Genomic DNA, 13,814 nt, shown 5'->3' on the forward strand with positions numbered 1-13,814 from the left:
TAGAAATCAAACCAAAATTTCAGAAACAAAAACACAATTTCAAAAAAATAAAACGAAACAAAATAAATATTAAACATTTCGGAAAACAAAAGAAATGCAATTAGAAACTGGAAAGGGTAGGTATAGGCTACTATGGGACATCACTGATTGGATGTTGACATTTGAGTTTTAAAAAAATGTTTCTTCTATGTCTGCATACTGAGGCATAGCCCAGCCAGTCTCGCCTCAGACAAAAAAACCTTTTGTTGGAGTAATGGACATTTATTATCCTCCTGTCAGCAGTGTTTTTTGGTTCCTTCTATAAATTTCTTTTTAACGTTTAATTGTGATTTCTTGAAAAGTTATTTTATAACTGTAAGTCATAGAATTTTGCAATAATAACAACAATAATAATAAATATTAATAATAATTTATTTAATATTATTATTATTGTTAATATCATTAGAATAACTGTTATTATACTGGTACTATATAAAATTCAGTTTTTTGCTACTTGTACTGTCCAACAGCTGAGCAAGCAGATCAGGAGGCCTCTTGTGTTGGACAGATGTCACTGTTACAAGAACAATTCTAATATACTTTAAGCTTATATAATTATTTGATTTAAGCTACTTAACTGTAATAAAAATTGTGACAACTTAACATTTAATGAAATGTAATAAATTTTTTTAAATATAATCATTTAAAAATAACTACAGCCAAAATGTGCCTCCTTTTTCGAGAAGCAGCTGAGTCCAAAACTGATGAGTCAAACATTTAAAAAAAGACTTTTCAGTCTCAGTTGGGATGCTCTCTAACTTCATGTCCCGATAAAAGGTGTTGTTCTCTTCATTATGAACCAGCTTGGATCGGCTGGTTCATAATAATCTGCGGAAGACAGGAAAACACAGTGAACTGTGAAAAACTCCATAGAAGAACACTTCCTTAGAAGTTACTCCCTGCTTTCTGTTTCTATAAGAGGAGAGACTCTCAGAGGGAGAAGGACTCTCTATCACCAAAATCAAGAAGTCCCTCAGGTCATAAAAATCTAGCAGAGACACAGGAGTTGTGGCCCCGACTAGCTCATCTCTTCCATCTGAGACTACTTGCATGACAGCCACTTCTGTGAGGAGTTGCTTCCCATTTTCATCCTTCTGAATGCCAGAAAAGTTTAAGATGAGGGTAAGAAGCTGCACAGGGGAGCACAGAGACTTCAGATGAGCTGCAGTGGCTGCAGCTGCACTTACCAGTTCTCTGAAGGACACTATCCACAGGAATGTACTTGATGGCTGCCCAGAACCACAAAAAGAGCTCTGTTGAGCATTTCATTGCTGAAACTGCACCTGCTCCATGAAGTTTTGCTCCATCTCAAACATAGAGGTGTCGGAAGTTCGAAAACCTGTGGAAACAAATTCATATTTTCCAGCTCCAAGCAGCCACTGTCTTACGTACTTTGCTGCAGACACATCAGGTAAATTTTGTTAGAACCATGAGACAACCTATTCCACTTGAACTTTTTATGTTTTTCCTTACTATTTAAAAAATCCAACTAACTTACTCAAATTCTTCAATGAACCCTGTTGTCTCTGAGTCCCTACTGTCCTCTGGGGACAGCAGTTTGGGTTTCTGCTGAATTCTGAGGAGGAGAAGAGCAAAGGGACATTAGCTAATAGATATTAGATGAAGAAAATATGACAGCAAAATGAAAAGATTTATTTTTCTTCTGAGGGGTAAACATGAAAAAGCAAACCAGAAGTTTTCAAATCTACTATGCCAGAGAGGGCTTAACGTGCTAAAAATGTCAAAACGAAAACAGCAGTCCTGCTAGAATAGAGTAGCATTCACACAATTCATCGAACAAATCGCAACATGCGTGTGCCGCAAAACAACATATCATCTATGCAAGGATACAGCAGCACAACAAATTCCCAACGTAGCAACACTTCATCAACTTCACCACAGGGTGCTGCTGCTGCTCACTAAAATAGCAATGCACAAAGAACAAAGTAGTCCAGCAACAATTCCATAATACGGTTGTGTTGCACACTTTAAGAAGCACTGCAGGAGTGTCATCAAGAAATGTTTCTTGTAGGAGATTGTTTAGTGACGCATTGCCTACTAGAGTAAATTGTTTATTCCCAAATGTTTGTCATTTTTCACACAAATATCCTTGCAAATTTTCTCTCCTTTGAGTTGTCACTTTTTAAAGATGAACAGGCCCATTTCATTTCAAAAGCTTTTAAAGGGATGTCCTTGCTTTTGTTTGCAGGAGGACGATTATTAGCTTTGAACTTAGCCATAGTTCCGCTGAGGATGAGTTACTTTAGCACAGAAAGTAGGTTTTGTGCGGAAGTGGGTTGTAAAGGTCCAAGGGTGTTGCCATTTTAAATAGCAGCAGCTAGCATAAGAAGTAAGCAGAAATCTCTTGCCGTTAAACGTGACATTTAAAAAATGTTGGGGTTTATTTGTAGCGGGACAGCTGTGTTGCTTTTTTTTTCAATTTACAGCGTGTTGAGCTCTTTTTGCCACCAAACTTAAAGGTTGTTTATTGAATTGTAAAGTGAATTGCAAATTTGGGAGTTTGTTAATTAGATTAAAATGGTTAAAAAATTACTTCAGCAAACTTCTTAAGAATATTTTCAAACCAATTGATTTTAAAAGTAGAATTTAGGATGGTGAAGTCTAAAAGGTTTATTCTCCCTGAATCTATAGTTTACTAGAAGTTTTTCTTTAATATAATGAGTTTTGTTTTTCCAAACAAACCTTTAAAGCATTTGATCAATGATTTGACATTTAGAGCAAGAGCAGCATATGTAAGTCTGGAGATCCAATCAGTCTTGGTAAATTTAATTCTTGCTCTTAAAGCAAAATCTTTTTGAAGCCACCTGTTAATTTTTTTATTGGTTTAATTAGTTATGGGATCAAAGTTTAAACTGCATTTTACATCAGCATTTTTTTTCATGAAAACACCAAGATAGGTTATTTGTGATTTGACAGGTATATAAGTCTGAAAAAGTGCATGGTGGTACAGTAAAGGTAACAGCTCACTTTATTTATATTTAGTTTGAGGCCAGATGCATCTGAAAATTTCTGGATAAGTTTAACTGCAATGGGAATTTGTACTGAGTCTCTTCGAAAGAGCATGGTGTCAACTTGACTAATAGCAATTTGTCACTATATTACACCAAAAGTATTGGCTCACCCGTCCAAAGGATCAGAATCAGGTGTCCTCATCACTTGGCCTGGTCACAGATGTATAAAATCAAGCACTCTGGGATGCAGACTGTTTTCACAAACATTTGTAAAAGAAAGGGGCACTCTCAGTCATTTCCAGCATGGAACTGTCAAAGGACGCCACCTGTGCAACAAGTCAGTCGTGAAATTTCCTCACTCCTAAATATTCTATAGTCAACTGTCAGTTCTATCATAACAAAACGAAAGAGTTTGGGAACAACAGCAACTCAGCCACCAAGTGGTAGGTCATGTAAACTGACGCAGAGGGGTTAGCGGAAGTGCATAGTGCAAAGAGGTGACCGACTTTCTGCAGTCAATTGTAAAACTTCAAGTGACCTTTGAATTAGCCCAGGTACAGAACGCAGAGAGCTTCATGAAATGGGTTTCCATGGCCGAGCAGCTGCATTCAAGCCACACCAAGAGCAATGTAAAGCGTCAGATGCAGTGGTGTAAACCCACCGCCACTAGACTATAGAGCAGTGGAGACACCTTCTCTGGAGTGATGAATCATGTTTTTCCATCTGGCAATCTGATGGACAAGTCTGGGTTTGGATGTTGCCAGGAGAACAGTACATTTTGGACTGCATTGTGCTGAGTGTGAAATTTGGTGGAGGAGGAATTATGGTGTGGGCTTGTTTTTCAGGACTTGGGCTTGGTCCCTTAGTTCAAGTGAAAGGACCTCTGAATGCTTCATGATACCAAAACATTTTGGACAATTCCATGCTCCCAACCTTGTGGGAACAGTTTGGAGCGGGCCCCCTTCTTCTTTACACACTCCTTAACCTTGTGGACCACCTTCCCAGAAGATTTGAAGCTGTAATAGCAGCAATAGGTAAAACAATAAGTAAAATAAGGCATCATGACGGAACAATATAGAATATACAATTTAGCTGTTTTTAAAAAATACTTGATTTTTTGTAGAATGGCTAATGATTTCGACAATTTAGAGAGAACATGTGTTACGTGTGGTTTCTGTGCTAATTTATGATTCAAAATTACTCCAATAAATTTTATTTCATTTACTCTTTCAAGAACAACATCCTCAATTTTAAACTCAGAAATGTTTTTGCAGTCTTCTATAGCCAAATATGATGTACTTGGTTTTTATTTTAATTAAAGACAGTTTGTTTGAATCAAACCATTGTTTGATTATGGATAATTATTTTGTTATGTCAGCAAGAAGCTTTTCCAAATTATCCAAATACAAAGCAGTGTCATCAGCATATAAAACACAATTAAACAAATCAGAAAATTCACAAAGGTCGTTTATGTATAAAATAAATAATATAGGACCCAGTAGGGACCCCTGAGGTACTCCACATGTTACAGGACACATATCAGATTTTTCGTTATTTTGAAATAAACATACTGACATCTGCATCACTAACTTTCTAACCAGGAGTATGCTATTCCTCTGAAACCATATTTCTGTAACTTACTAAGTAACATAGTGTGATTTAATGTATCAAACGCTTTTTGAAGATCAACAAAAACGCCTACAGTAATTTTCTTCTTCTCTATCGAGGAAGAAATATGATCAACCAACTGCATTATCGCCATTGAAGTTGATCTGCCAGCCCTAAAACCATATTGATCCTCATTCAATAAATTAAACTTTTCAATAAAATTATTCAGTCTTTTAAAAAAAAGGTTTTTCAAATATCTTGGAGAATTGAAAAATATTGAAATTGGTCTGTAATTTGTAAATGTATGGCGATTTCCATTTTTAAAAATTTGAATAATTTTTGCTATTTTCATGTTATTTGGAAAATGCCCTCCCTAAAAGACTTGTTAAATATATGAGTTAATGGTTCAACAATGAACTCAATTGTGTTTTTAATTACGGTAATGACATATCAATGTCATTCCAATTTTTGGATCTTTTATTTTGAAACGTTCTTACAATTTCTAGTATTTCATTTGTACCAACTTCAGACACAAACATTGAAAAGTTGTTTTGGTTGGATTTTAAGTTCTTTCAACTTCTTTATTGGCTCTTTCATTTCCATTGCACGTTTATTTCCAACATTAGCAAAGTATCAATTTAATTCATTTGTGATGTGTATGTATATATATATATATATATATATATATATATATATATATATATATATATATATATATATATATATTGCAACAATTTTTTAAATAACTTGGATGCTCTTGTTTCTTATTGTTTTTTTTTGGTTAATTTGTTTATTATTTTCCAAGTATCTTGCATGTGTAACTTGTGTTGCTCAATTAACTTCTGATAAAACAGTTTTTTAGAATTTCTTATTATATTCACCAATTTATTTTTATAATTTTTATATTTATTTTCTGCTTTTTACTTTTACAAACTGTCTGTATAGCGCATTTTTCTTTTTACAAGCCTTTTCAATACCTGTGGTTATCCAAGGCTTTTCATTAATTTTTCTTTGGCCAGTTTTAATCATTGGACAGTTTAAATTATAAAGCTCTATGTATCGTTGCAGAAAGGCATCATAAGCTGCATTCACATTGGTAGAAACATAGATTTCATTCCACGTTTGATTACATAGAGCCTTCCTTATTGAATAAATGTAATCAGGATTTGTCTATGAAGACTCTCATTCATCCAGGTTGGTTTCATTGTAGTAGGTTTAGGGGATGTCATCTGGACTTGGTTATTAAAGTTAGAAGACGTTTCGCCTCTTATCCAAGAGGCTTTGTCAATTCTGTCAAGAACTTCTTCAGTAACAGTTGCGGCCAAGTTTTCCTGTAGATTCTTCATTTTACCTTCCAGGTTGTTGATGATGAAATACGTCTGTCTGATTCTGTCCTTTAAAAGTTGGGTTCTGGCTCTGTGCATGATGTTCTCGGCTCTGTGTCCTTTAACCCCTTTGCCTATCTGTAGGCTTTTGGGAATCACGTTGCTATGTCTGCATCTCATGTTGAACCTGAAGTGGTTCTTGTGGTCCGCCAATTTCCTAGCTGTCTTCTCCAATTCCCGTACCAGCTGGAGGGTATCCTTTCCAAAGTTAGAAGAAACATGTCTATGAAGACTCTCATTCATCCAGGTTGATTCCATTGTAGTAGGTTTAGGGGATGTCATCTGGACTTGGTTATTAAAGTTAGAAGACGTTTCGCCTCTTATCCAAGAGGCTTTGTCAATTCTGTCAAGAACTTCTTCAGTAACAGTTGCGGCCAAGTTTTCCTGTAGATTCTTCATTTTACCTTCCAGGTTGTTGATGATGAAATACGTCTGTCTGATTCTGTCCTTTAAAAGTTGGGTTCTGGCTCTGTGCATGATGTTCTCGGCTCTGTGTCCTTTAACCCCTTTGCCTATCTGTAGGCTTTTGGGAATCACGTTGCTATGTCTGCATCTCATGTTGAACCTGAAGTGGTTCTTGTGGTCCGCCAATTTCCTAGCTGTCTTCTCCAATTCCCGTACCAGCTGGAGGGTATCCTTTCCAAAGTTAGAAGAAACATGTCTATGAAGACTCTCATTCATCCAGGTTGGTTCCATTGTAGTAGGTTTAGGGGATGTCATCTGGACTTGGTTATTAAAGTTAGAAGACGTTTCGCCTCTTATCCAAGAGGCTTTGTCAATTCTGTCAAGAACTTCTTCAGTAACAGTTGCGGCCAAGTTTTCCTGTAGATTCTTCTTTTTACCTTCCAGGTTCTTGATGATGAAATACGTCTGTCTGATTCTGTCCTTTAAAAGTTGGGTTCTGGCTCTGTGCATGATGTTCTCGGCTCTGTGTCCTTTAACCCCTTTGCCTATCTGTAGGCTTTTGGGAATCACGCTGCTTTGTCTGCATCTCATGTTGAACCTGAAGTGGTTCTTGTGGTCCGCCAATTTCCTAGCTGTCTTCTCCAATTCCCGTACCAGCTGGAGGGTATCCTTTCCAAAGTTAGAAGAAACATGTCTATGAAGACTCTCATTCATCCAGGTTGGTTCCATTGTAGTAGGTTTAGGGGATGTCATCTGGACTTGGTTATTAAAGTTAGAAGACGTTTCGCCTCTTATCCAAGAGGCTTTGTCAATTCTTTGTCAATTTACAAAGAATTGACAAAGCCTTAATTCCCCATCAGCATTTACAACTGAAAACACGACTTGCATTAAAATCAACATTTGAAGTCCAACACTGCAAACACAGGCAAGTGATCAGTAATGTCACAAAACAAATACACATCTAGTGTGTTAGAAGATGCAGAACCACCACTGTAACAGTGACATATTTCCAACACAAGAGCCCACAGTGTAGGTTATAAATCATTCAGATCATCTTCTTTATAGGTTTGGTTCTTCAACTGGTCTTCAAATGTTGATTTTAATGCAAGTCGTGTTTTCAGTTGTAAATGCTGATGGGGAATTAAGGTGATTTATGTGCTGTGACCAAACCTAACCAACATCAGGGCTGTTTAAAATTTACCTTCTGATGATGCAGATTTTCAACTTTGACCACATGATGGCAGTGTATGCATGCTAAAAGAAGAAAATGGGTTCTTTGCTCTCTGTTTTCTCCACTATTCACCAAGCACTAGTAATAGACCACCCAAGTAATGAAGCTGCTGGTGAGGATAACATTCTTTTTATTGGGTCAGAGCCTTTATGCTGCTCCAAGAAACTCATTTAATAAAATCCAGCAAAAAGGTGCAAATTCCACGGTCCACATTTTCTCCTTGATTATGCACAATTTCATGCAAAATAGAGTCTACATTGTTTCCGTTAATTCCCAACAAGGAACAATATACTTTGATGAACTGTAAAATTGTTTAGTTCAACCATCAATAAAAAAATATTACATTTACTGCAGGGACACAGGAATTGAGAAACTTTATAAAATAATAGTCTTGAAAAATGTGTAAAGAACAAAATATATTTTAACATTTTTAAGTGACCCGAAAGCTAAAAGTATGGTTGGCTATAAAACTTCGTTAAAGCTGTTTATGTCAAACAAACACTTTGAGTTTTATTGTGTCTCATTAAATTTGTTGAAAATAAATAGCTTTGCACTTTAATTCAAAAAAGTATAATTGAATCAAGGCTGCACAGTGGTGCAGTGCTTTGCACCCTTGACTCACAGCAAGAAGGCACCGGTTCAAGTCCCTTCTGGGGGACCTGGAACAGAATCACCAAAGGGGGACCTCTCTGTGTGGACTTCGCATGTTCTCCCCGTGCATGCGTGGGTTTTCTCCAGGGACTCTGGCTTCCTCCCACCGTCCAAAAACAGGCTTTATAGGTTAATGGGTTACTCTAAATTGTCCATAGGTGTGAATGTGAGTGTGTATGGGTGTGTGATTGTGGCCCTGCGACAGACCAACATGTTCCCTGCTTTCGCCCACGAGTGGCCAGGATAGGCTCTGGCAGCCCCATGATCCAAAAAGGGATAAAATGGGTTTAGAAGATGAATGAATGAATTGAATCAATAAGGACTGATTGGTTAAAAGCCATAACCATTTGGTTGTTTGAGTTTATTTTGTTCAGTTGAGTACCTAGAGGACAATCCTCTGATTATATTCTTCCAGTGCTTTTAAATATTTAAATATTTATTGGATAAAAAGCATTTTATGATTTGTAAAAGTTTCACTAGAAGATAGAAATTAGGATGACTAAGTACTCTTTTTTCAAAGCATGCTAAACTCTAAAAGGAAATTAAGAAGGAACTGACCAACTTATGAATTCTGCTCCTCTTTACTGTGATGATTTATTTTTGATAAGCTATAAAAAAAATGTTGTTCCTTCTCTGTTAGTGACAGAAAAAACCCACAAGTCACTGAAATGACTTGAAGGTGACAAAGGTAACAAGAAAGAAAAATACACTGGCAATCAACCAATGAAAATTAAAGTTGCTCTTGAATTGTTTTTCAATAAAATCATTGAAAAAATAAGTAGTGTTTGCTGATTGGTGTTTTTATTTTTGTAATGTTTGCTGAATGAATGTGCCCCACCCTCAACACGAGTCACAGAAAGAATGACATTTGTGTCTGCAGATTGGGGGTTGGATTATGGTTTTTCTGGTTTCTTGAATCTGTGCAGGTAAAATGAAAATCTAAAACGTATCTAAATGTATTCTGGAGAGAGATGCTGTTGTAAGAAAGCTGTAAGAAATTCTTACTTGCATAAGACAGGGCCCTGCGGCGGATTGGCAACTTATCCTTCACCTTGCAGTAGCCAGGTTAGGCTCTGGCAGCCCCGTGACCCCGAAAGAGATAAAGTAGGTTAACAAGATGGATGGATGGATGGATGGATGGATGGATGGATGGATGGATGGATGGATGGATGGATGGATGGATGGATGGATGGATGGCTGGCTGGCTGGCTGGCTGGCTGGCTGGCTGGCTGGCTGACTGGCTGGCTGGCTGGATGGATGGCATACAAAAGGGATACTGATCAGAAACACACACAAACACCCAACAATGACTAAAACCAAAAGATTGGACAACTTACAACTGAGCCTGTTCTAAATCCTGGTAAAATTTGTGAAAAAAGCTGCTACATCTATAGATGAAATGCTTTAAACCTTTGGAAATACTGAAACATGTGTTGCTCATGTGAAGCTGATCAAAAATACCAACTGACAACAGCAGAAATCTTATTAGCCGTTGCAAAAGTCATTTGATTGACATTTACATGAAAGAAATGGTACAATCTTTGTTGTTCAGGTCTGTTTCATTAATGTCCTGTTCAAATGATTCTGTTGAACAAATATTCAAAAGAAATGTTTGATTTGAATGTTTTCCTAAAATGTGAATCTGTTACTTTTTCCAATTTCAAGTTATTCCGGTGATCATTAAGTCTTTCTTTAACAAAACACCAACACTTCTTTTGTTTATGTCTGTATCTGTGCTGATGAATATGCCCTGAGATATTTAATGTCGATAAAAATACCCCCCAAAAAGAAACCACTATATTCTCTGTAGCTGTTTACTAATTTCTCAAAGCAATGTCTTAACCCTACCACTTCCAGATGAAGTTTTGTAAGTTAAAGTAATCAAATATTTGAAGGGTTTTGAATATGAATCACCTTTTGACAATTCTTTGACAGATACGAAAGGCTAGTTCTACCATTATCTGAAGAGACACAATGCCATCAAGTCTGTTTGGTTTGTAGAAGAATTTTATCAGATTGTCGACTGTCATGATGGCCTTCAAAGAATATAGCAGAATAAAGGTCTTTGAACATGACAAGATTCTGAGAGGTTGAATTCAAAGAAAGGCAATTTGATACTGTGGCAAACAACTTCATTCATATGTGACATCTGACTCCAAGTACTGGCTTGAATAACAAAAATATTATTCAAATGGTGAAGTCACAGGGACAAGTGTGATACTGCAAAATGTTCTATCATCTCAGAACTTCTATGGTTAGGGTGTGTTGGAGGGTTGGTTTATGTTCACAGAAATCTACAGCTGTCTCCACAAAATTGGGTTTCATTTTTGAAGGCCATAATTTCTATCAGTTCTATGTAGCATGGTATGAACAGTATCAAAGATGATCAAATATAATTATTGGTTTAGCCTCCTCTCTGAGTAAAAATGTTTGCAACAAACACATGTGGGTAATTTTACAAAAAAGGTAAGTCATATTTCACTGCGGTGCAGACCCAGTAGGATAATAGCTGTCATGTGTGGGGGAAATTGCAGGACACATGTCAGATAATGTCACATAATAAGACATAATTGTCAACATTATGTCTGGCTGTTAGATTTCTGATTGATCCTCGTCAATGCCCAATTTGAACGTTTAAGACCAACTCTGGCTCACACAACATCTATAGCACACCATTGATTAGATACTGCTAAGTTTGTTGACTTGTGTCATATTTGAAAGGGAATCAATACTCAGTGTCCAGCAGACCAAAATACTGAGTTGATTTCATTTCAGAATTTTACAATTCTATTCAGCCTCTTGAATTCAACACTTATTTGACTCATTTAAAAAAAAAACCTTGGCTTGATCATAGACAAGGTAAGTTTATTTCTATTGCCCTTTTTGGTACAAATACAATTCAAAGTGCTTTACTTAAAACATCAAAAAAACATTCAAAAGAAATATTAAAGGCTTAGTCATTACAACAAAAAATCAAAAAAGTTAAAACAATATAAAGTAAGCTTAAAGTCACAGTGCATATGTAATCTTCTAAATAAAAACTAGTCAATTGCCGCAAAGAACAGGTGGGTCTATAGCCTGGATTTAAGTTAATTGAGTGTTTCAGCTGATCTAAGGGCTTCTGGACGTCTGCTCCCAATATGTGGAGCATATAAGCTGAATGCAGCTTCTCCATGTTTGGTTTTGACAAACAAAAGACTGGATCCAGATGGCCAAAGAACTCTGGCTGGTACATGCTGTTTCAGGAGGACAATAATGTATTTTGGAGCTAAACTATTCAAAGCTTTACCAGCAACAGAACTTTAAAGTTTCTCCTCTAGCAGACAGGCAGTCAGTGGAAAGCCCTCAGAACTTGAATGATGTGGTCTACTTTTTTCATTCTTGTAAAGTCGAGCAGCAGAGTTCTGATTAAGGTTCAGGTTCCTGATTGATTTTTGGTAGTCCTGTAAAGACACCATTACAGTAGTCAAGTTGACTAAAGATGAAACCATTAGATAGTTTTCCCAGGTCCTGGGAAAACATCAAATCTTTAATTCTTGAAAATGTTGAAGATGATATTGTGACTGCCTTGATGTGTTTATCAAAAGTTTGGTCTGTGTCCATCACCAAGTCTTTGGCCTGGTTAGTGATTTTTTAGATGATTGGAACTCTGTAGGGACCTTCAACCATTTCTCTATTTCCCAACAGTAAACTGTTGTGTTTTTGTTGAGCTGAATTAAGTTGTGGCACATCCAGTCATTGATGTGTTCAATGCATTTACTAAGAACCTGTACAGGGCCTCGGTCTCCTAGTGTCAATGTGATATATATATATTATATACATATATGTGTCATCTGCATAGCTATGACAACGCATGTTGTTCTTTATGACCTGGATCAGTGGGAGCATATTAAATAGAGGTGGCCCCAGGATGGAGCCATGGGGAGCTCCATGTAATTTCTGTTGGCTCAGATGTAAGGTTAGGAATTGTCACAAAATATTGTCTGTTTTCCAAGTAAATATGAACCTGTTTAAGACTGGCCCAGTCAGACTCACCTACCTTTCCAGTTTGAGTATTATAACGTGGTCAACGGGATCAAATGTGGCACTGAGATCCAATAAAACAAGCACTGGCATATTTCCACTGTCTGTATTCTAATCATAAGTTACTTTGGTGAGAACCGCCCCAGTACTGTAGTGCTGGTCTGATATCAGCCTGTAGTTGCTCATTTGTATAGATATGTCCCTTTTTAGGAGGGCTTTGATTACAGCTGTTTACGGTGGTTTGGAGAAAACACCATATGTAAAGACAACTGATGATTAAAAAAATGGACTCAACTAGGGATCTAAACGAAACAAAGCTGGAACTTTCAAGAGTAAAAGAGTAAAATCTTGTACAAAAAATAATGTTTTTTTTTTATTTTATTTTATTTTTTTATATACCCAGGCTGTGTCCCACCAAAGTGGGGTTGCCTAGACAGGGCACCCATTCTTATCGCCCTCCTTCTCTTCCCCAAACCCTCCTCCTTCAGTGTGTGCGTGTGTGCGCGTGTGTGTGTATGTGACTGGTCTAAGGCCTGGTCTAAGCCACACCAAACTGCACCAGGGTTAGCTGCACAGTCCAGTGTGGGCACCTCCACAGCAGGGCCTCAGCCAAGGCTAGTTTCCCCTTGCCGCTTCATCCCAAGACCAGACCTCTACCACACCCATCCATTCATTCATACACAAACTCTCTCCACCCATCCCTGTCCTGAGCAGCCTCTCTCCCCTGCAGCACAGTCATCCCTCTTGCATTTAGCGCTCTGTTTACAACCTCTTTCCATCCCATTCGCGGTCTTCCTCTCATTCTCACTCCACTCACATCAGATTCGTACACCCTGTGGTTAGGGGTTAAAAAAGAATACTACCAACGTATTCCCTGCATGTTGTAAAAGGCTACTAAAAGGGACGGAGCGAGAGGAGTGGGAATCCTCTCCCCTTTAACTATATTCCTAAATGCGGACAGGGCAGAGTTGGGAAGGGGAAGTTACCTCCCCAAACCCTTAAGATTGGGTCCTTGAATGTGCGGGGGTGTAAGACGGATGGAAGCAAAAAAATAATGTTACTTATAATAATTTGATCTAACACCTGGTGCACATTAGATAAAGGTTCTATGCCACAAGTAGCTCATTTTTAAACTATGTTGGTAAGTGAAAAAGCAAAGTACAATTCAAATCTGAGTAAATTCTGAGTGATATTTGAATTATGTTATTTCTTAATTGTAAATCTTTTTTGTTTTTTCATCCCATTAAAACAAACATACAAACTACATTGGCAAAAAAATTTAGCAGAAACACACTGTAACCCCCCACGAATACTTATAATGAAAACCTTTGTGCGCATTTTAACATATTATCATGTGGGACATAAACCAAAATAAACCAGTGACTTCTACACGGTGTGGATAATTGACAGCTTCGATTGGCCAATCAAATGTGTCTTCTAAAGTACACAGACACAGCAAGCCAATTACAAGTAACGTTAGAGGTTGTTCTGGGATGTGAT

General features: G+C 37.3%; 1 long non-coding RNA gene across 1 annotated transcript; it reads right to left on the reverse strand.

The window, feature by feature from the left end:
* Positions 1 to 704: 704 nt before the first annotated feature.
* Positions 705 to 9,588, reverse strand: LOC144990957 (uncharacterized). The gene is made up of 3 exons (XR_013654839.1): positions 9,297 to 9,588; positions 1,538 to 1,615; positions 705 to 1,378 (listed from the first exon to the last, which is right to left on the reverse strand). It is a non-coding gene; the product is annotated as an uncharacterized LOC144990957 (long non-coding RNA).
* Positions 9,589 to 13,814: the final 4,226 nt, after the last annotated feature.

Source organism: Oryzias latipes, chromosome 3, assembly GCF_053564925.1.
Source record: "Oryzias latipes strain Hd-rR chromosome 3, Olatipes_Hd-rR_3.1".
Lineage (NCBI taxonomy): Eukaryota > Metazoa > Chordata > Actinopteri > Beloniformes > Adrianichthyidae > Oryzias > Oryzias latipes.